This window comes from Wyeomyia smithii, chromosome 3 (genome assembly GCF_029784165.1).
Source record: "Wyeomyia smithii strain HCP4-BCI-WySm-NY-G18 chromosome 3, ASM2978416v1, whole genome shotgun sequence".
Classification (NCBI taxonomy): domain Eukaryota; kingdom Metazoa; phylum Arthropoda; class Insecta; order Diptera; family Culicidae; genus Wyeomyia; species Wyeomyia smithii.
Window position 1 is genome coordinate 252,580,092 of NC_073696.1, and position 20,687 is coordinate 252,600,778.

Here is a 20,687-nt window from a genome sequence, read left to right on the forward strand (position 1 = left end):
ACGAGAATAGCGACGAAAGAGAGAAACAGGCTGGAAGTGAGCGAGAACTTGCACAGAAGAGCAAAAAAAAAATGAGCGCGCGTTTATCACATGATGGAGAGAGAATCGCACAACGTGTTGCTTTTGCAGGCGAATGGGCGGTGGGTGGCAACGTGCTTACAGCCGGCGTACAGACTTGAGCACCCAACCATGCGACTCCTGTGTTATTTTTTGCTATCGTCTTTCACCATCCGCCCCCATACCTCCTTCTACTCACAAACGGTTGGTGTGAGAGCTTTTATGGCACTATGATGGCGCAACAGAGTCCACACAACTAAATGTGTGAAGGAGTGAGTGAGAAGAAAATGGATGGCGAAAGGATGAGCGTGAAAAAGAAACCTGAGGGCAACATGCCCGACCTATTTAATAACGGCAGGGTGTTGCATTATACAAAAGTACGCACACAGATTGGCGAATCACGTGGCGCCGATTTCGATCTGTGGTTTACATTACGAAACCGGACGCTGCGGGAAATCGCATGCCAGCCAGCCTAGATGCCAGGGACACTCCACACCACAGGGGTGCCACCTCTTGGCTGTAGCTTACGCGCGAGCCTTCTCCGGTGCCACCTTAGGACGGTATGGTTTAATTATCATTTTAATGTGCACTAAAAATCAAACGACAAATTAAATTGACTAGATCAGCATTTTCCTTGTTGTGCGAGTGACGTAAATTGCTGATGTTAAAAAAAGTTCAACCCAAGCGCAGCAGCAGCAGTTTATTGTTGGATTGTCAAGTTTACTAAGTTTCTTCACTGTTAAAAGTAACATTTTGACTACCGTGTTTGTTTTAGTTTGGATGTAAACTGGTTCATAGCCGTGTTGGTACTTTTGTATGTGGGAACTTTCGGAACGACGATAAAGGAAAATATACTGTCGCGTGTCAAGCAAAGTGCGAATAGAGTTTATTTCTACTTGTAGTCTAGTAGTCGATTTCTAAGATGTTAACTACAATAAGCATCTACCCTAGATTGTTGCCTTGCGGAACACTCGTTTTGTTGAAGGAATAGAAAACTACAATCTGAATCAATCATTGTAGCATTGAATCTACTTTGGTTTTATTTGTTTATTTATTTTATCTATAATTTGCAATTGAACACTTAACAATTGCATATAATTAAAGTACCAAACTTGTAGCAGCTACACCCACGAATGGGTTTTAATGTATGCCTCATTCTTCATCGGTCTCGTGACACGTACATCTCTTGTCACTCAGCGCACAATTTACGTAAGTTGGAAGTTGTACTCGCTGGAAACGACAGCGAATCAATCTGTATACCAACCCGATTAGTGATGGAATTGAATAATTACATTACGGATCAACGTTGAGCAACCGTGTGCTGGAAACATCGACAGTGCGAACCTTGAAATATGCAGCTAGAAGCCGAAGAACAAGAAGGAGCTGCAGAAGCGCATCGATTTCCATTAACATCGAATCCCACAGCACGTTTAGAGCAAAAGTATAAAACCCAAGAGTGGGTGATGTGCGCGCAGCATCGTGTGCATGCGTGAGTGCGGGCCAAGGTAACATGCAGTAAATCAGTACGGGTGTCGGACCAAGCACATGTCCGTTACCGAGAGTAAAGAGCATGTAAATGGGTTGACACCTACCCACGATCGTTTTGTCCCCAGAGGAATGGGAGTTTTGTTTCGAATTTGAGATATCGATCAATTCCAAAGTATGGAGACGCTTTGTCATCTATCAATTATTCTTCTCCATTCGTCACTGAGTGTAGAAGCAAATAAATTCTTTGCTTAGCATGACATCCTAGGTCAGCATTTTGTCAACAATGTGTAAAAATATCCACAACACCTAGCCTGCTCCTAAGCTCCACCTAATGTAATTAGACACCCCTGCTATTGGCAGGCGTCATGAATTACGTGTCATCTAAATCGATGCAATGCAAACCTCCGAGCTACGTGTACAAAAATAAGAAGAGTCAACTATTAGGAACGCTTGACTTGAAATATAATAAAGGAGCTACATAATATATGCCGACTGCGAGCGGCAGAAAAGCGAGTAGATAAGTTTCCACGCATCATTGAGGAAATGAGCTGGTCTGAACGTGTTTCCTTCGGTAGGTCCAGCAGTCTGTCACGTCCAGCGCTCCCAGCAGAAATGCGACATCGAACGTGACGCGTAGCATGAAGTTGTGATAAGAATAAAACACTTATATAGGGCCAGGCTGCGGTTATGGTTCATTCGCAACGAGGGAAAGCTTAGCGTAGAAAAATACCACTAATTGGGCTATTTTTATTCTGCGAGAACGACCCGAGCAACAAAATAAAAAAATGTAAGGCATTTCAGCGAGAGAGAGGTCCCACTTTAAATGACAATTGTATTATAGCGGCTCAATCTATATGCGGCCATGAGCCGGTAGTAGATTTCGCAATATCCTTCCCTGTTCGGTTAGCTGACTGACGGTTGCTGTTAGCGGTGATGGTCAGATATTTTTTATGAAAATCTCTGGACTGTTTCAGGAACAGTTAATGTATTCTAGCATGATGTCACGTGAAAGTAAAACGTGCTCGAAATTGATATTCAAGCAGTTGAAATCAGTCAAACGTTAGAAATCATTCGCTAAAGGAATCGTCATGAAGATACTGAATCCATAAGGAGTGTGGACAACGTGTTATTCGAGCCTTCTACTGAGAATCGTTGGATGGTGGAAATCTACGTGCCAATTGGACGAAGTGTTTCTATTGGCTATCTAGAGTGCGGTGAGTTATTGTGGTTTTTATTACCTAGTTGTAAAGTGTCACGATAATGACTGATTTCACCACGTTCTGTATACAAACAATACTGTTGGACTATTGGCTTCATATTGCAATTTTTCAGCAAAACAAGTGTTCCACAAGGAAGTAATGTGGGATTAATGTTTATTGTACTTTTCTACAACTTAAGCTGAATTTTTATTCACGCCAAGGATTCAAAACGTGAATTTATACACAGACTTCACAGCCGACTGATAAGTGTACAGGACAATTGCAGGGCTAGCGCTACGATGTCATATTAATTTTGGCGTGAAAAATGATTTTGGGCGATTCGGAGAAACAAGGTAAAAAATCACAAATTTTGCTTAAAATCAAATGAAACATTCCCAAAGGTTAAAAGAATTTGTAATGGATTCGCATTGAATTCCATTGCTCCTAAAAATCAGAGGAAACTGCTTGTAAATGTCGATAAGATTGAGTAGGAAAACAGTTCATAAATCCTCGTCAGAACCGATGGGAAAGCCTCAAAAATTTAATAAGGCCATCAATACATACGATCTTGAATTAATTATAATAATTGCTAAGAAACGACTGTCAAGATAAAAAATCCTGCCAAAAAAGTGATCTGAAATCAAAACTAAAATCGTCGAAAATTCCAAAAAGGAAATGATTCCAAACTGAATTCAATATCACCTAAAACCAACTAATTTCTTATTAAAAGTCTTGAATGGAATAGAATATTGAGAATAGGTTATGTGTCCATTCAATTCTACTACGAAAAACGAATACCTTTTATATCGTCCGCAACCCCAAATCACTTCAAAATCCTCCCCCTAAAACACTTCACCTTAATCACCTCTTGAAGGTATAGGAGAGTTAGAATTCAATTTTCTATTCATTTCATGATTTAAATAAATTTAATTGAATGACAGATAAATTACATATTTCTGTAACTAGAAACATTACCAGATTGTTTTTTAACAGTAGCATGTGCAAGAGTTTTTTGTTTTAATTCATACATCTTCTGAAGTGGTCCATGATTAGAGGAAACAGTATATCAAGTTATGTTGCATCGAGATCACTTTTATCAAGGTACAACTGTAAACTAATTTTGTTTGTTTGTTCCCTGATATTCTCTAATCAACAAATAAATACCCTAACATTTCCTGATTGTCCAGGTTTTTCCAGGTTTTCGCCACTCTCACTTAAAATTGCTTAACTTAATATATCTCTGAACGCAGCTGGGCTTATTTCAATCTTTTTTGGTAAATCAGAAAACTGAAATCAATTGGATAGAGCACGCGCTTTTTTAGCAATGCAATCGTCGAATATCGACCATTTTTGATTTCAATTAAACTTTGCACACGCATGAGCAACTCCACAAAAAAACGGATAACTATTTCATTTAGGGTTTGCAATATTCCCGGGAATTGGCTTTCCGGGAAACGATAATGAAAAACCTCGCTCTCCGGGAGTTCGCAGGACCCGGGAATAGAAAAAAAAATCTTAGCAATAGAAGTCTTAACAAAATATTCATAACTGTTGGTTGCTTAATTCAGAGATAAATTGGTTATAAGCGAATAAAATCAATATGGGACTGGTATGCATTTATTTTTCATATGGGACAGTTCAGGTGTGATACTTTTCGGAAAGTTTCCGAATAAAGTTCATCCGAATTTCAGTTTTCCGGATGAATTAACTTAGAAATAAGCTATTTTTGTACTTAACTCAAAATCGATAAAAATCCATATGGGACAGTTATGCTTTTATGGGCAGTAATGCTCTCTTTAGTGCTGCTATATACTTCGACGTGATCCGAGAATCCCGGTAAAAGGTATTTCCCAGGAAATCGTTCCCGCGACGACCGCAAATCAAATAATTCCAATCGACGATTTTTAATTTGGTTGAAACTTTGCATAGATGGGTCTATGGACAAAAGCTACCATTTTGTGGTATTGGTTAATTTTTTGAATCACAACTAGCTTTTGAGAAGGCATGCGGAAAAAAATATTGATGATTACAAATATTTTTAGAATCAAAACCGGTTTGATTGATGTAACGTCTCTGGCAAAGTTGTAGATAATAATTTTGTTTCTCTGGAAATAGTGTATACACGCAAAAGTTGGACTGTGCGTAACCACATCAATATTGCGTTTTTTAGAGCAATTTCTGTACTGTTTCGGAACAAGTACAACGCAAGTGTGTTGTTCATAACGCATTTGGTGCTCTAGCGAATGTTCAATGTATTGGACGGCTCAAAATCAAAACACTTTTGAAGTATTAACCGGTGCTAGTATAGTATTGCCATGATGATTCGTACTGGTATTTGTAATATTTTGCAGAATGCTGCTATCGTTAAAGCAGTGCAAGCAGTTATCAATACTAATGGTTTTGGTACTTACTAGGTTAACGCAAATATGAACTGATCGATTCACTATCATGAATCCGGCCATTCAAAAACATCATCGAATCAATATTAATTGAAAAGACATTGGATTTGTTCAAAACATTTTGCATTCAACGACGATTCTGGTTTTATTCATATGCATTCGGTTCCACGTTACTGGCACCAGCGTCAATAAATTCTGTTGTAACGAGGCTCGCTGTTGGCTGTTTCGGTTGCTGATGGTGATTAGGGATGCACGAGCTTTTGATACGCACCGACTCACGAAAATAACCAGCGGTTTTTTGAGCGCCCCAAAACTGATCGTTTGCCCAAAACCGAAGTCTACCGAAACACTACGGTTTTGTGTGTATTATACATATTTTGATTTCAATCTTTGTCAATGTATTCATTACGCAATTGTTGCGTTATCCTTCAGACACGTTTGTTGTGTAAAAGCCAGAGCATTTGATGTGCGTTTTGAGAGGACACGTCGGATGATGTAAGCATGAACTTTTCCGTGTACACTCTAAAAAATTGTTTGTTTGGAAAAGTTTAAAAATTGAAAATAATTATCTAAACAAGCCCCTTTTTTAAAAATCTGTTTTTTTTTTCATAAAAACTATAAAAGATTAGCAGAAAACTGATGGCTGTTTGATCATGGAGAAATAAGAAATCATATCTTGTGCATGAAGAATTGTTTGTACGTATTGTAAACAGTAATTCTGCCATATTTTTGAATTATTCAGGAGTACCGCAAGGTAGTAATTTTGGGCCACTGTTATTTTCCATCTTTATTAATAATGCGGCACTGCCACTAAATTCTGGAGGGAAAATATTTTTTGCCGACGACTTAAAAATATTCTTAGTTGTCAGATGCCATAAGGACTTGTTGTTTTTCATCATTAATAAGCACTGGGCGCGGGAATTAATCCCAAAACTTGATGTTTTGGATTTTCTGCTGACATACCGTTTTGATTCAAACTTCGAATAGTTTAAAACTTCGAACACTTCACAATTAAAATCGAATTGTTAGAGTAAGTTTAATAAATAACATGAGTATTATACACCGTTTTGTTCCTTGGAATGTACTTCAATCAGTGATGTATGGTTCTTCACTGTAGGGCCATCAGCAGGCGTTGAAAATAGTTACAGTCAGTATTCAGACGGTTATCTATCTCTTAGCGATTACGTTGAAGTGTTCGGGGTTTGAATCAAAGTCGATTTCTAAATTCTCCTTGATTTCGCGTACAAAATGTGTTTAAATCTGTATAAGTAGCACTTAATTGCAACAACAATAAAATAATCAACATGCTAAACCTTCAAGATCGATGAGAAAGTTCATTTTTATTGATTTTTTAGTGCAAGAAGCTACATCATAGCTTAAGTGTTCGAAATTTGATGCATTACGGTACATCAAATGACGAAACTATTTACTATCATGAATACTTTTACTACATAGCATTTTCACATAGCTTTTCAAAAACGAGTCGTACTTCAAAAAAAAACTTAACAGAAGCACAAAGTGGCGTCTTTCGTCCATAGAAACACCTATGCAAAGTTCCAGCCTAATCAAAAATGACAATTGAAGAAAAAAATTAAAACTGAGTATTTTGCACTGGTGGAAGAACCTTTAGACTCAAAATTATTTTTTTCAGGACGTACGCATTTTAGTACAGATTTTATTCAAAGCATTGCAGCTCAGAAACCTTTGGTTGTACAAGAAAAATGTCTGGAAAGGAATTGTAGAGATCTAATGATGTCTTGTGGAAAAATGTAAGCGTGGAAAACTTTTTTTTTTGACTACGAAAAAGTTGAAATTCTTTTGACCTATTTGTAAAATAGTCAATTTCAACATTGTTGGCAATTTCTATAATCCTTTAATTTTAGACGACTTAAATAGTCTTGTTTAATCAAAAAGGTTATGATAGTTAACTTCTAAGATGCAACCGTTTTCAAGGTATTTTGAATTAAAATTTAGAAAATTGGGAAATAAACACTACATTTTATACTAATAAATAGAAGAGGTAAATATACCCTTAAGATTTACTTTTTATTAACATTTTACATTACATTAAAAGTTTTATTTGGTAAGAAGTTTAAGAGAAATTAAGGGCAAATTTTTACTTGACATTCATGTTAAACTTCGAGGGTTTTTTCAAATTTTACCATTTTTTAAAATAACTGCAATGGTGCAATTTGATTCTATAAATACTCTTAAGGGGTTATACAACTTTTTGCTCGAGAAAAACTAGGGAAGTTTGAATTTATTTTTAAGCGCATAGCACCATTTTCATTTCATCAAAGTGGTATTTTTCTGAAAGTACAGTTTATCAACAACGAAAAAATACGTTTGATTTCAAGATACCAATACCAATTATTACTGGAGTAATGGCCGTTTCCCCGAAACGCAGAGGCTTGCGGTGATCTTGATAGAGACTCAGCGAGTCAACCGAAATAAAAAAAACTCATAATATTTCATTAGCTTAGAAGTGTGCCGTGTCCTTGAGCGATCGCTTTTATGAGTATTTTGTTTTCAGTGCAAACGGGAACATTTTTCCCAAAAAATGCACGTTTTGAGCGCTAAAAATTACATTAAAAATTTTTTTTGCTGCAAAATGTAACTGTATGTTTCAAAAAGCGATCGTTCAAGGATCGGCGAATTTAATAACGAAAATAAAAAAAAAAAAAGAAAGAAAATCGGTTCAGTAGTTTTCCCGCAATCAGGATCACGGCAAAGTCATTTTTCGGAAAAAAACTATTCCGAGATAATCGCGTGTAAAGTTTCAAGTTTAGCTTATGCGGCCGTGGCGATGCGCGCTGCAAATCGCTATAACTTTCTTCCTATTGCTCAGATCTTTTCAAAAATTTGTGAACATGTTCTCCAGATGTTGTATATGAAGATAATGCAATAAAAAACTTTTCGGTTTTTCAGTTTTCGAAAAAGGTATATAACCCCTTAAATCATAATGCTCTTGGCGACTAACTTTCTGAATGCATCCGTGCTTTGGGACGTTTCAAAATTAAGTATAGCGAATAAGTTTTGAAGTAGAATACTTCTCTCAGGAAGTTCGGCTACATAGGGATGTGAAATGAAAATCTAAAACCGAATTAAATGATAAATATGTCCAATTTCAAATGCTAATAAATCGGTCAGTATTCGATGAATTTCCTTCGTTCTAGCAGCAATAGATTGGAAAATCTTCTAAGATTCTTCCCGAATGCAGATAATTGTAATTTTATTATTCCAACTATTGTACTATTGAAAATAGTCAAGCCTTGTCAAAACGAAATATTCGGCCTCTGATTGGTCGTTATATGATTGCTTCCCAAGCGCGGTCGACAGAATTATAGACCTTGCCATTTGAAATGTGCAATTTGGCCTATATAAGAGCCTGTTTCACTCGAAGCCGCTCATTATAACTCTAGACAGCTACAACAGCACTGCCGTAATCTCGCAGACTGACGTAGTTTAGTAAAATGCTGTCTCTGTGCGATAGTGGGCACTAGTAAATGCCTTCAATGAAAAGTTGACTCATTTCGACAACACATGAGCTTTTCAGCTTTTCACTGTTTATTTCATCACAAGGCATATTTTATTTGCACTGTCAGTGGTAACGCCAAGATGTGATCGGTATCTTATTCGATATTGAACAACAAGTAAAAAAATGACTGATACGCAAGGTTATCTTTGTTGTAAAAGTATTCTACTTCATGCTTGCGGTCGTGGCTTTGCACACAACCCTCCTGTTTTTTTATGGAAAAAACGCTTTTTCGTAATTTATTTGTGAGTCCTCAGTAACAAGCATAGGTTCATTGAAATATATGATCAATAAAAACTTCATTGTTATTGCTCTAATCGGGAGCTGCGTAGTAGAGATGGTCGGGTTTGATGTTTTTCAAACCCGTACCCGACCCGAACCCGATTTTTTTTTCGGTCAAAACCCGAACCCGACCCGAACCCGAAACTTTTTTATTCGTTCAAACCCGAACCCGACCCGAACCCGAAAATTTTATTTCATTGAAACCCGAACCCAACCCGAACCCGAAATTGTGAAACCCAAACCCAACCTGAACCCGACATTTTCAAACCCGAACCCGACACGAACCCGAAAATATTTTTTTCACAAAACCCGAACCCGACACTTTTAAAAATTTTCAAACCCGAACCCGACCCGAACCCGTCGGATACGGGTCGGGTTCGGGTTTCGGGTTTGAAAACCCGAAAGCCGACCATCTCTACTGCGTAGTCGCAAGGTTACAGAGTCCGCTTTGTCGAGCGAATGGTCGTAGGTTGGAATCTTAGTAGAATCAGGCCAAAACTGGACTTTAATGGGTTCATTCTCAGGCTCATTACCACTTACCCTTCCTGCTGAAATCTATAACACCTTTACTTGACTTCCTCTTAACAAAACCATAAGTCCCTCTTATGAATATAACTGGCCAAAAGGACGCACGACGAAACTTCTCCAGGGAATTATAATTGGATTTTTGGCAAGAGAAATGAGCATCGGTATAGTAGCACAGACAGCGTGTAAAAGGAAAAGTATCACATTACATACAAGCACTGATAAACAATAATAATAAGCATGCCACTTCTCAATAGCGGTACAGGTCGGACTCGATTATATAGAGACTCGACTATATATTGACTCGATTATATACGATTCGATTATATATAATTTTAGACTCGATTATATATAGTAGCAAAAAAAAATTTTTTTTTTCCATTTTCAAATATGACTTGAATTAAAAAATTTTCAAAATTTAGAAAATTCAATAAAAATTTAAAAATAAAATAAATAATAATACTTATACAAATATAATTTCAAAACTGAAAATATTTAAAAAAAATTATAAAAAATATTTAAAAAAAAATTAGAAAAAATATTACAAAAAAATTTGAAAAAAATAGAATTTTCAAAAATTTGAGAAATGAAATACAAACGAGTTGACAAATCAATATACACTGATCAAAATTTTTCTCTACATTTGCTGCAATTACATCAGGAACAACTACAAAATATATGTTTTTTTTGTAAGAAATATGTTTTCTGACTTTCAGGGGGATGAGTCAAAAACAGAATTTTTCTTATTTATCTGAAAACAACATATCATTTATGTAAAACAGATAAAAAATATTTTTTTTCTTTGATTCGATTATATATAAAATTCGATTATATCTAGCGAAAAAAGGAGACTATATATAATCGAGTCCGACTTGTAATAGAAGTGCGGGATACATCAGACACAGGAGCGTATCTCACAATAGATCTGCGATTCTGGTCGCAGTGAGGAAGTCCATACAAGATAAAAATTGCTCTAGTTTCCGTATAATGTGTAAAAATCTGGCAGCCTGACACGTACGGTTGCTTACGTCTTTGGCAGCAATTTTATTTACCATTCTGTGTACTAAAGAGTTAATTTGCCTTCAATATAAATTGCCTTGATGTTCTGCAAATTTTCGGTACATCGCTTTTAGTCCTTGACACGCAAAGTTTTGGACGGTTTTGGTAGCAATCATATCCTCTACTGTGCTCTACTGAGATTCACAGAGCAAAAGTTAGAAAAAGTTGAAATTCCAAACCAATTTGCTATAGCATTCGTAGTCCTACGACAAGCATCGGTTATTGTCCCCTCAAGTCAAGTTCGTTTATGTGCACTCAGATCCTTCTCCTTTTTCTTCTACGCTATGCGCTATTTCGTAACAAATTCAATTTTCTTGAACAACATCACTTGTTTCGATGGCCTAAACAAGTCCACAGACCATTCAGTACTTTAATTATACATGTTGAGAGTATACTAGGTATTCAAAATGTTAACAATCGAAACAGTGAACAATCGGAATAGTGAACAAAAAACAGAGGCGGACGTTACGGAGGCTTTATCCTGCTATACACAGTAATTCATTCGGAATGCTAAAATTTTACAGCAAAGAGCGTATCGAATAAAAAAACACTGAATATTTATTGCTCATTGATTGACTATATTGATAACGCAGATTCTGATGATCTCTTTACAGTACGCGTCTGTTATTGTGTTTTCGTTCAATGAAAGACGATGTAAAAGTTACAGTTTCTGGATAGTACTGGAATAACGATGACATATTATTACCGTCATATTTGTCGTCATTCTTCGCTGACCACACCTGTTATTCATCGGTGTGATAAGACGCACACCTTAAAAATCGGTCCCGTATTACAACCTTGAGGTACATCAGAAGCACTGACAAAAGATTGGATACCTCCTGAAACGTTCAATTTTCTAAATGTCAAATCTGGTGAAATAGATAGATGACGTAAACCTATCTCCAGGACGAACAATGCCAAGCACTGCAGTTGTTGTATGAGCTACTTCCCACGCTGTATCTCATCATTCGCTTGTGAGCTTATATCATAATCATTCCGGTAGTGGGCAATCTAATAACACCACGCAGTTATAAAACCGTGGAAAACAATCCACTTTGTAGAATAAGAGAAGGAGGGCGGACATCTTTGGGGTGGCAACTTATTACCACCAACTAGCAGCCGCAGCAGGACTTTTTCCCTTTCCATTCGTGAAGTTCTCGGCACTGCACTGCAAATGGGAGAATGCACTTGAGACCTGTTCCGCTCGCTCAACCACACTTCCCTGGGAGGGAGGTTGGCAAAGAAAAGGTCGTAAGGTAAACAAGTACCTTCTTGTACGAAACGTCCCCCCACCGCGTGCGCCCATCAAGCGACAGTTGCAAAGCGAGCACTCGCGTGTTTACTTGACGCACGTGGCAGCCGGAGCGTGATAGTTATCGCGTTATTCTCTGTGCACTTAGTGGCAACCATTTAGACGGTGGAGAAGAGGGAGCTATGAAAACAGTTAAACTTAAGCTTGAGGAAGAAGGGGGTTAGACAGACCGGTTGCAGCAGCAAGCAAACAACTAACCGGGGGATTTTCAGTTTTACAATGTACACCCGATGGAAATGTGCTGCTCTGGTTAGTGTTAGCATTCGTGTTTGTGTGTGTGTTTGTTGTTTTGTCCTTAGAGTACGGAGGAATCAAAACCTTATCGCACAGCAGTCATCGCTGTGGCAGCGCCTCTGACGTCAATTGCTGTATGATTAAGGCGCAATTGAGAAAAATGTCATAAGTAACTTGTTTAATACATGGGGCTAACAATTCAGTTTTGACTAATACAAAAATTTTTTGCAGAGCTCTATTCATGCTTCAGTGATATATAGAATTGAAATATTTTTTTTTGCTCTGTCATGGCAAGTATTCAAATGCCGTACGAACGTACATTCTATCAATTGATTTTGCGATGGTAAGCAACGCCTCCGCGTCTGTCCGATCCGTTCTTCGTACCCCACAAACAGAGCCCCCAGAGTCTTTATATAACACTGTTCAAGTGCACGCAACCAACAGGTGGCTTGTGAAGCTATTCTGCCTGGAATGGAATGCTATTCGATACCTGTGACAGTTTTTGCTATTTTATTTTATTCCAGTGGTTATGTATAGCTGAAACCTTGTTATCGCTTGCCATGTGAGTTGCAGTCACACTGCACGGAATCTTTTTGGAAAGGTATCCAGCTGAGCGCTTTGCGGAAGCATTTCGCACGTACACCTTTCAAACTCGATTCTTGCAACTTTATGGTAGGAGTTCGAAGCTCGCAAAACTATTCTTGCGTGGAGTACAATTAACATCAATAGACAAAAATTATGAAATTACAAATAGTTCTAGAAGTTATCGTTCCACCGGCATATTGCTTCTTTATCAGTTACGAATCAGCTGAGCGTCTCAATAGCCGTAGCCCTCATCGTTATCTATCTAACTGGACATATTAATTGCCGTAACCTGACTCCTGCCGCTGCACCGGCCGCCGGAATATTTGCCAGTCGAGAGGAGATATCACATGTCGGTGCACATGGCGCTCGATGGGACGGAGATGGGAGCGAGCAGCGCACTACTGCTAGTGTATACACAGTTCACTATCACTCCATTCTATTACAAACATCGTTAATTGCATAACTCAGAGCGTGGCTGGAAGTGCATGTTCTAGCGTCGTGACCCGTGCGGTTCAAATCCATACTACCAAGCCAAACCGTTCCCCATTAACACTTAATAGTACATGGGAGCCGTTTTTATTTCATCTGATTTGCATCAGATGTGCCTTGTTGAACCATCCAGACGATCATCTTGAAAGATTTTATTAGAGCAGTGCAAAAGCAAGAGCTCATGGCATTTGTTCACATTTTACTCTTATTAGACTTCTATTTTCTTCCAAAGATGTCGAAGAAAGTTAATCAACTGACAATGCGTTCGATACGAGGCAACAACCAATTAGGTATCTCCTCGTTGATTTATTGGCATACGTAGGTACGGGAATTGTGTCTACAATGGTAACTTTTAATGAATCTAACATGTACAATTGTCCAGTTTATTCCCATGCTTTAGTTTGTGATAATTTTAGTAAGAACATTTTGTCCCTGCATTTTTGCACAGTTCGCATGTTGATAGTAGAGTGTATTAATTTTTCTGCGAGCGACAGAAGCACAGCACAAAGCAGAATAAAGAAGTTTGGTGCAAAAAAATACTACACGCAGCGCTCATACTGAGCTAGAAGTGAGCGCTAAATATTCAATCTACCCTTGACATATCATGGAGAATAACAAGCCTGGTTAACCACATTAAGTGCATTTTCACTAAAATATGTAATCCTATGCTCAATTAGAAAAAAAATCTCATATTTTATGCCGATATTACATCAAGAAAGCTAGAAGTACAAAATCAGCAGAACAAATAGTTTATAGCATGAAAATTTACCGCTCATTTGACGCTCCATAAAAGTTTAAACACCGAATTTAAAGCTTCGCCATTTCTTCGAAAAATGCTCTGTTCTGCTAGCTTAAGAAAAAGGTTAACCGAAAAAATATTGTTCTGCTAGCTTAAGAAAAAAGGTAGCAGAGCCAAGGGAATGACATCATACTATCTCTTTCTAACGTGAGAGTGAAGAGTTATTCCTGCAACCATTTCAAGTTAAACGAAATTTCTGCTGGATTTTTTCCATATCTGTCAGGGGCAGGGTAGGGAAATGTACTGGTACGCTACAGTATTCACACGACAGTAGCAAGATTTTTGTGATTACTTCTGTGGAATAAAACACTACGCGACAGTAGCCGCTACCGAAGTTTCATACAATCTGCTTTATTTCTTGCTTTTTGTCACGAATTCAATATGAACAACAATTCTCTCGCTCACTTATTTTTATATTGTTGTCATTGTATAGACAATCTCTGGCTCGTGTGTTATTGACTGTAGCTGTCTGTGGTATTTAATGCATTTATTACGAATTGAAGTGAATCAATTCACTTAGCGTCAATTTTTATTTGGGCACGAGAACGTTAATTGAATTTATAAGATTCATGCTTTTATTGTTCTGTTTTTGATTTAATATGCTAAATTTGGATTAGACTTTTGCAACAGCGAACTTTTTTCGAATGAAAAAGTTTAGAAGTTGGGATTCAAATTTTCTGGTGTACACAATTGATGATATTTTTCGGCAGTACATACATAGTAATTATTGATTTTCCATCTTATTACTGTACTAAACTGTCGCATGATTGCCAATTATTGTCATTCGCACAATGCGACAGTCGAGATATCGAAGCGGCTAGAGATCGGCACAAAAGAGAATCGTAAACCATCCGTGTTGGCTTTAAGTCACACGATTCTCTCAAATAGAGAAGCGTACAGTTGAACGCTGCTGTCGCGGTCTGCAAGAGAAGCAACAGTATTTTTTGATACGGTGTCATGCAAAAATGTCAACTGTTCGACACACTGGTCAGGGGAACCACGGACCATTGGGATGTTGGGTACGAAGCAAATATATGTGATTTGATAGCGATAGAATAGTCCTGAGCAGAACAAAACTCAACTGGTTGGGAGTACTACCAATAAACTGCTGTATAATCGTCAAAATAATTTAATTGTGCATTAAATTAAAATCAATAGAATGATCATGCATCGGAAAAAAACCTGGTGTGCATGATAATTTTTTTGATTTTTTTTTATTTTCAAAAATATACACAATGAAAATTCTGAATTTCACACGCCACGTACATTATTTTCTCGTTTAAATTTCAGTTGCTTCTGACGGATATGATAACGATCACAAACCTTTCGATACAATTAGATGACAATTGAATGGTTTCATACGCATGTAGTTTTGATGAATTACGTGCATTTTCCATTTTTTTTTTCGAAAATAATGTCCTTTTAACTGAAGAAAGCAAACGGCCTGTTCAAAAAATCTCTCCTGGAGCCAAATTTTTCCTCGGTGGTTTTTTCAGGGTGGCCACTCAATATCAATTTTCGATTTCCCGGTTTTCCCGATGATATTTAATAAAATTTCCCGGTGTTTTATTTTTATAACATGAGAAAAAAATCAATTTTCACATGCTTATTTATGCCTTGCAAAACTAGTGTTACAAAATTATGAAAAACATTTCTCATTCATCGTTTTTAGCTGATCGTCGACGTTAGCAAGTACCTTCATAGTGATCTGCTGCATAATTTCCGCCCTCTTTATCTCCAAATCGTTGACAATCGCCTTCTCGCGGTTTCTTGCTTCCTTCTGATTCTTTCTCTGTCAAGCTACTCTCGAGCTTGCAGTGCTTATGTATTAGGATGCCAATTAAATGCATGGGATAAATTTAAGAGTTGAGGCATTGAGGCTTTGTTTTTCGAAAAATGTCCTTAGGCAAATTTTCAAGCGGACTTCGGGAAGAAGAGCCTTAGAGTGAGCAATGAAAAATGCACATAACACTGTCAAGATGCATTTTGCAAAATGCATGAAACGATGAGATCTGTTCTTTTAAAACAATTTTTTTTTCGAAAAACTTCGATCCTGGGACTTACAAAATTTTCGAGCTGGGGCCAATGGAATGTATAAGAAATTTTATCATGGTCCTTAAAATAAATTCAACTGACACTCTGAATAAACAATTTGATAAAAATATTATTAGCTACTGTTTGTTTTTGATATAGAAAAAATCTTTAACAAATAGCTCCTAAAGGTGACGTCTTTTCCCAACCAAATCCAGTAGTCAAAAGGTCGGACACAGAATAAAAAAACTTTTTTTTTTCTGCCAAACACTTAATGTAGAGAATGTTGAAAATAACAGTCTTGATTCTTTATAATATCACCGAAATTTCAGCAGATATTGACCTAGTTTCCGCAACATGACAGACGAACACAGTTTGTTAAAAATATTTATATACATTCTCTTTTAATTTCAATTATTTAAAAATTTAAAATTTTTTAATTATGTCACTTGCAAATGCAATTAAAATGATCCGCAATATAAATGTGCTGCTTGTGATTAAAATCATATCAAACATCGAGAAGTACAAACCGGGTAGCTCCGTTCAGGTCCGGTTCGAAATAAAATCGTGACTCGAAGTTTCCGGTCCTATCTGACTTTTAACCGAATTCTACCCGAGGCGATGTCGAACACTATTCACAAGAAGTTTCAATGAGCCTCCCGCGACGCTGATTACTTTTTGACTTCTTTAAAAACTGAGCTGGTATTGCAGATTTCTGACTCCCTGTCTTTTGTTTGGATTCACAATTGTTTCGATTTTTTATCATTAGGTAAAAAGATTTTGAGACTTTTTCATGTCTATGAAACATAGAAAAACAGTGTAGGACACGAAAAATTTGTGGTAAAAAAACTTTTTTTCCTTGAGACTACACACTTTGATTTGTTTTTCGTTTTGATAGTTGCTCAAAATTGAAAAATAACTTTTTGTTTTTAAAATGATTTTTTCTTTCAGTGTAAGATCTCAAATTCCATTTTATTTACTACATTAAAGTCGCTTTTTACGCGGGGGATACGTGCCGCGTAAAAAAAACCGCGTAAACTCCGGAATCCGCGCAAAAAAAAATACCGCGTGAATTCCGGAATCCGCGTAAAAAAACGCGTAAAAAGCGACATTAGTGTATTTTTAAATGAAAGCTCAGACACCTGCCTAGAAGTTATCTGTTGACAACTTTGCTCTATCTTTTGTAAATATTTGTATATATCGATTCATATATAATTACACTGAATTCAGAGGGTACTGCCAAAGCCTGATCAAGTTGGCGCAAAATGCGTCGTACGTATTCTGTTTCATTGTTTGACGTAGGACCGTAAGGGGTCCATTTTGACCCTTCTCTCCCGTGTTGTGAAACATTTTATATGTGACATTTCAATCATTTTAGCGATGTAAAAATCGACACATCGCATCTTCATCGCTACCACGTGATTGGTCGCTTCATCAAACTGTTTCCGTGGAAAAGATGGTCTCATTTTCATTCATAAAAGCAGCACATGATTGCGGTTCGCGTTCATTTCCAATCTGGCAATGAAAACGACCAACTTCGTAAACGCAGAAGCGAGAATGACGGAACTTGAAAAAGTTGCATACAGTTAGGTTATTTACACTAAGGATATACGTTCCAAATTTGTAAGGAACGACGTAAAAAGAGACTGAAATGAGTTGAAAAATTAACATAGAAAACCGTCCTAAATCGTTTGAACTTTGACTTAATATGATAGTGGTCATTCTAAAGGCCAAAATACAATGTTATCAATTTTCAGTATTTACACCAAAAGTTGTGTTGTTTTAAACTGATATGATTACTCGAGTTCTTAAATGGAAAACGTAATAGGAATGGGGTCGATATTTTGTACCGTTTTTGTGTTATTAAAAAAGCAACCCGCGTGAAAAAACCTGACTGTAGTTGTATGTGCTTGGTATGCATCCTCTTGGAAGATACTTAAGAACTGCTGCTGGTGCTTTTGCTTTAGAAGCAGAGATGCCAGAACCGTAGATCTGGCAAGCCTGTTCAGAAGCCAGATTAGAAATAAGCGCGCGCCGCATGTCTGTGCTCCTTTTACGCATGAAAACAATCTTGAGACTATGTTTTCCAACCAACATTTGATTTGAGAAAAGAAAAAAGTGAGCGTCAGATTTCAATTGCAATGTTGCTTACAAGCTTGAAGAAAAGTGCTCTAACAAATGGTGGTAATAGCTCGAGTATTGACACACTGACTGTTCTCGAGTCATGAACGATGCCAACATTTCTGTTCGCCGTGAGGGAGTAAGGGGAAGTTATGTTCTGAATATTTCGTTACAATGAGACGGAATAATATTGAAGCGATGAAGAAGTTGAAACCAATGACTTTGGCAAGTAACATTTAAGGACGTGGTTTTCTACCCTCTTGCTCACTGTGCGGTGTGTTATTACGGTGAGATTTTCTTAAATCCCTCCTCCCCCTTCGTAAGAATTCGTAAGAAATTTGGATACCCCTTTCCCTTCTTCCCCTGAGCCCTTACATAATTTGTGAAATGAAATATTGAATGATAGCTCCTCGTTATCCTACGTCAATAATGCGGTTGTGTGTCAGATATAGCATTCCAATTTTTTTGAAGTAGAATTACGTCTCAAGGCAACATTGTGGGATAGGGGTGCAAATTGAAACACCGACACCGGTTCCGGGGTGGTGACTTTAGGTTTCTGGAAAACAGCCTAAAATGGCCGAAAATCAAAGCAAAGCAAAGCCTTGGTGTTAAATACCGATTCGGAAATCAACCTTCTGTTTATTATACACAACAAGTTTCGCAGTCAACTATTTACTGTATAGGAAAATTGCGGGGCTAGCGCTACGATCCTGCTGACACTAACAGTCTCCTCCCGAGCCGAGACTCAAACCTACGACGGCTAGCTTGTTAGGATAACATCGTATCTCGGGACCAGCTAAGATGAATATTAGGGTGGAACAAAAAATAAAAATCGGGTTCGTCACAGAAGGCAGAATCACAAAAGGCAGAAGCACGAAAGGCAGAACCATGAAAGGCAGAACTCTATGACCGTACACACCAGGCAGAATATTTCAAAAGGCAGAATTTCGAAGGGCACGAAAGGCAGAATCACTGGTAGCAAAAGCTGACTCACGATAGTATCAAACCTGCTACTCTACATTTATTATTTAATATTATTTGGTAACCAGACATAATAACTGGTCACAAGCAATGATCAGTTTTGATGGGAGGCGCAAATCAAGCCTAATTATTAGATCCAAAACGCGCAAACTGGTTTGGCTCAGGTCCTCAATAATCTCACAGCATCGCGGAGAGCACTTTCTCGATGTCAGGTATAACTTACACTAGTCTCAGCGGCTTGTTGGTTATAATTAACAAAAAACAATTCATGCGGCGAAGACGCATAATCGAGGGCACGGAACCGAGGCGGCACAAAGCCGCCGTGGTTTTCGCAGTCCGAGCCGGCCGCCGACCCGCCGTCGGAAGCGGCGGCCTCTCGCATACAAACAACTGATCTACTGTTTTCTAGGGTTATTCAAACAGGTTTTCTTTCCCTTATTAAGTGCGAACGAGCGGTAGCGAGTAAGGACAGCATACATTTGGACAATAGAGTCGGCCAAAGGCCGCGAGTGTGTGTTGTTAAAAAGAAAATAGACCATTTTTTGATTCTGCCATTCGTTATTCTGCCTTATGAAATATTTTGCCTTTCGTAATTCTGCTTTTCGTAATTCTGCTTTTCGTGATTCTGCCTTTTGATTTTCTGCCTTTCGTAGGAGACCCTAAAAATCAGCTCCAATGCACTTGCCAAGTTTTCATGGTACATAACAACTACGTGAATTTTCATATCGATAGAATCTGATAGATTCCATAGAATTTGATATGAGAAAACCATTTTTCTGCAAAACCTATCCTTCAGAGATGTCCAGAGTTGGCTCTATAAAATATATTGATAAACAATTTTTGCAGGAAATTTTCCTGGAAAAAAAACTTCTGAAGCCGTAAGGCGCCACGATGCTTGTAGAAAAGTTATTTACCACAAACTGATTGAATATCTGGCGAACGGCTCAGCATTATTTTTTAGCAAGACTAGTGCAGCATGCTGTTGTTGCAAACTAACAATGCAATTTTGATGAGAAGCAATTTTGCGTGAAATTAGGTTCGCTGTTGTTTTTTACTTTCTTATTTTATTTAGTCAGGTTTTCTATACTGTCTTTTTAACGTTATTTTTGTAACGACGCAAACACGAATTCGACATTATATACACTAGGATCTGCTGTTGAACAGATCAAATTCGTGTAATTGTACTCACGAAATCTCAATGCATTAATTTCACGACGATAATTTCAAAAATAACGGTTGCAAGTTGATTTCAAGACTGGTTTCGTCCCACATAGATATTTTTCAAAATGTATAAAAAATCTAGAGTTATAAATATCGTACAGATTTTGAATTGTACTCACTTACACTGCGGAATGATTACCACACTATTCACGATAGGTAAAAAAGCAAACAGAAGACGGCACAAAACGGAGAAAGGCAAACAAACAATAGTCCAGAGCCACTCTTCGCACTATGGAACCGTAGAAAAGGTAGAAAAATGTATATATTATTGCTGTCTGATGCTGTTCTTCATTCTTTCTGTGCCGATTCACAGACGAGCACCGAGTGTATGCTAGATAGGAAGCAAGAGTCACAGTTTGGCTCCCCCCAC

General features: G+C 37.6%; 1 protein-coding gene across 4 annotated transcripts in view; it reads right to left on the reverse strand.

Moving 5' to 3' along the window:
* The window catches only part of LOC129731757 (serine-rich adhesin for platelets-like), an 81,537-nt gene that overhangs the window by 19,490 nt on the left and 41,360 nt on the right, over nt 1-20,687 (reverse strand). The gene's annotated exons all lie outside the window — the stretch shown is intronic.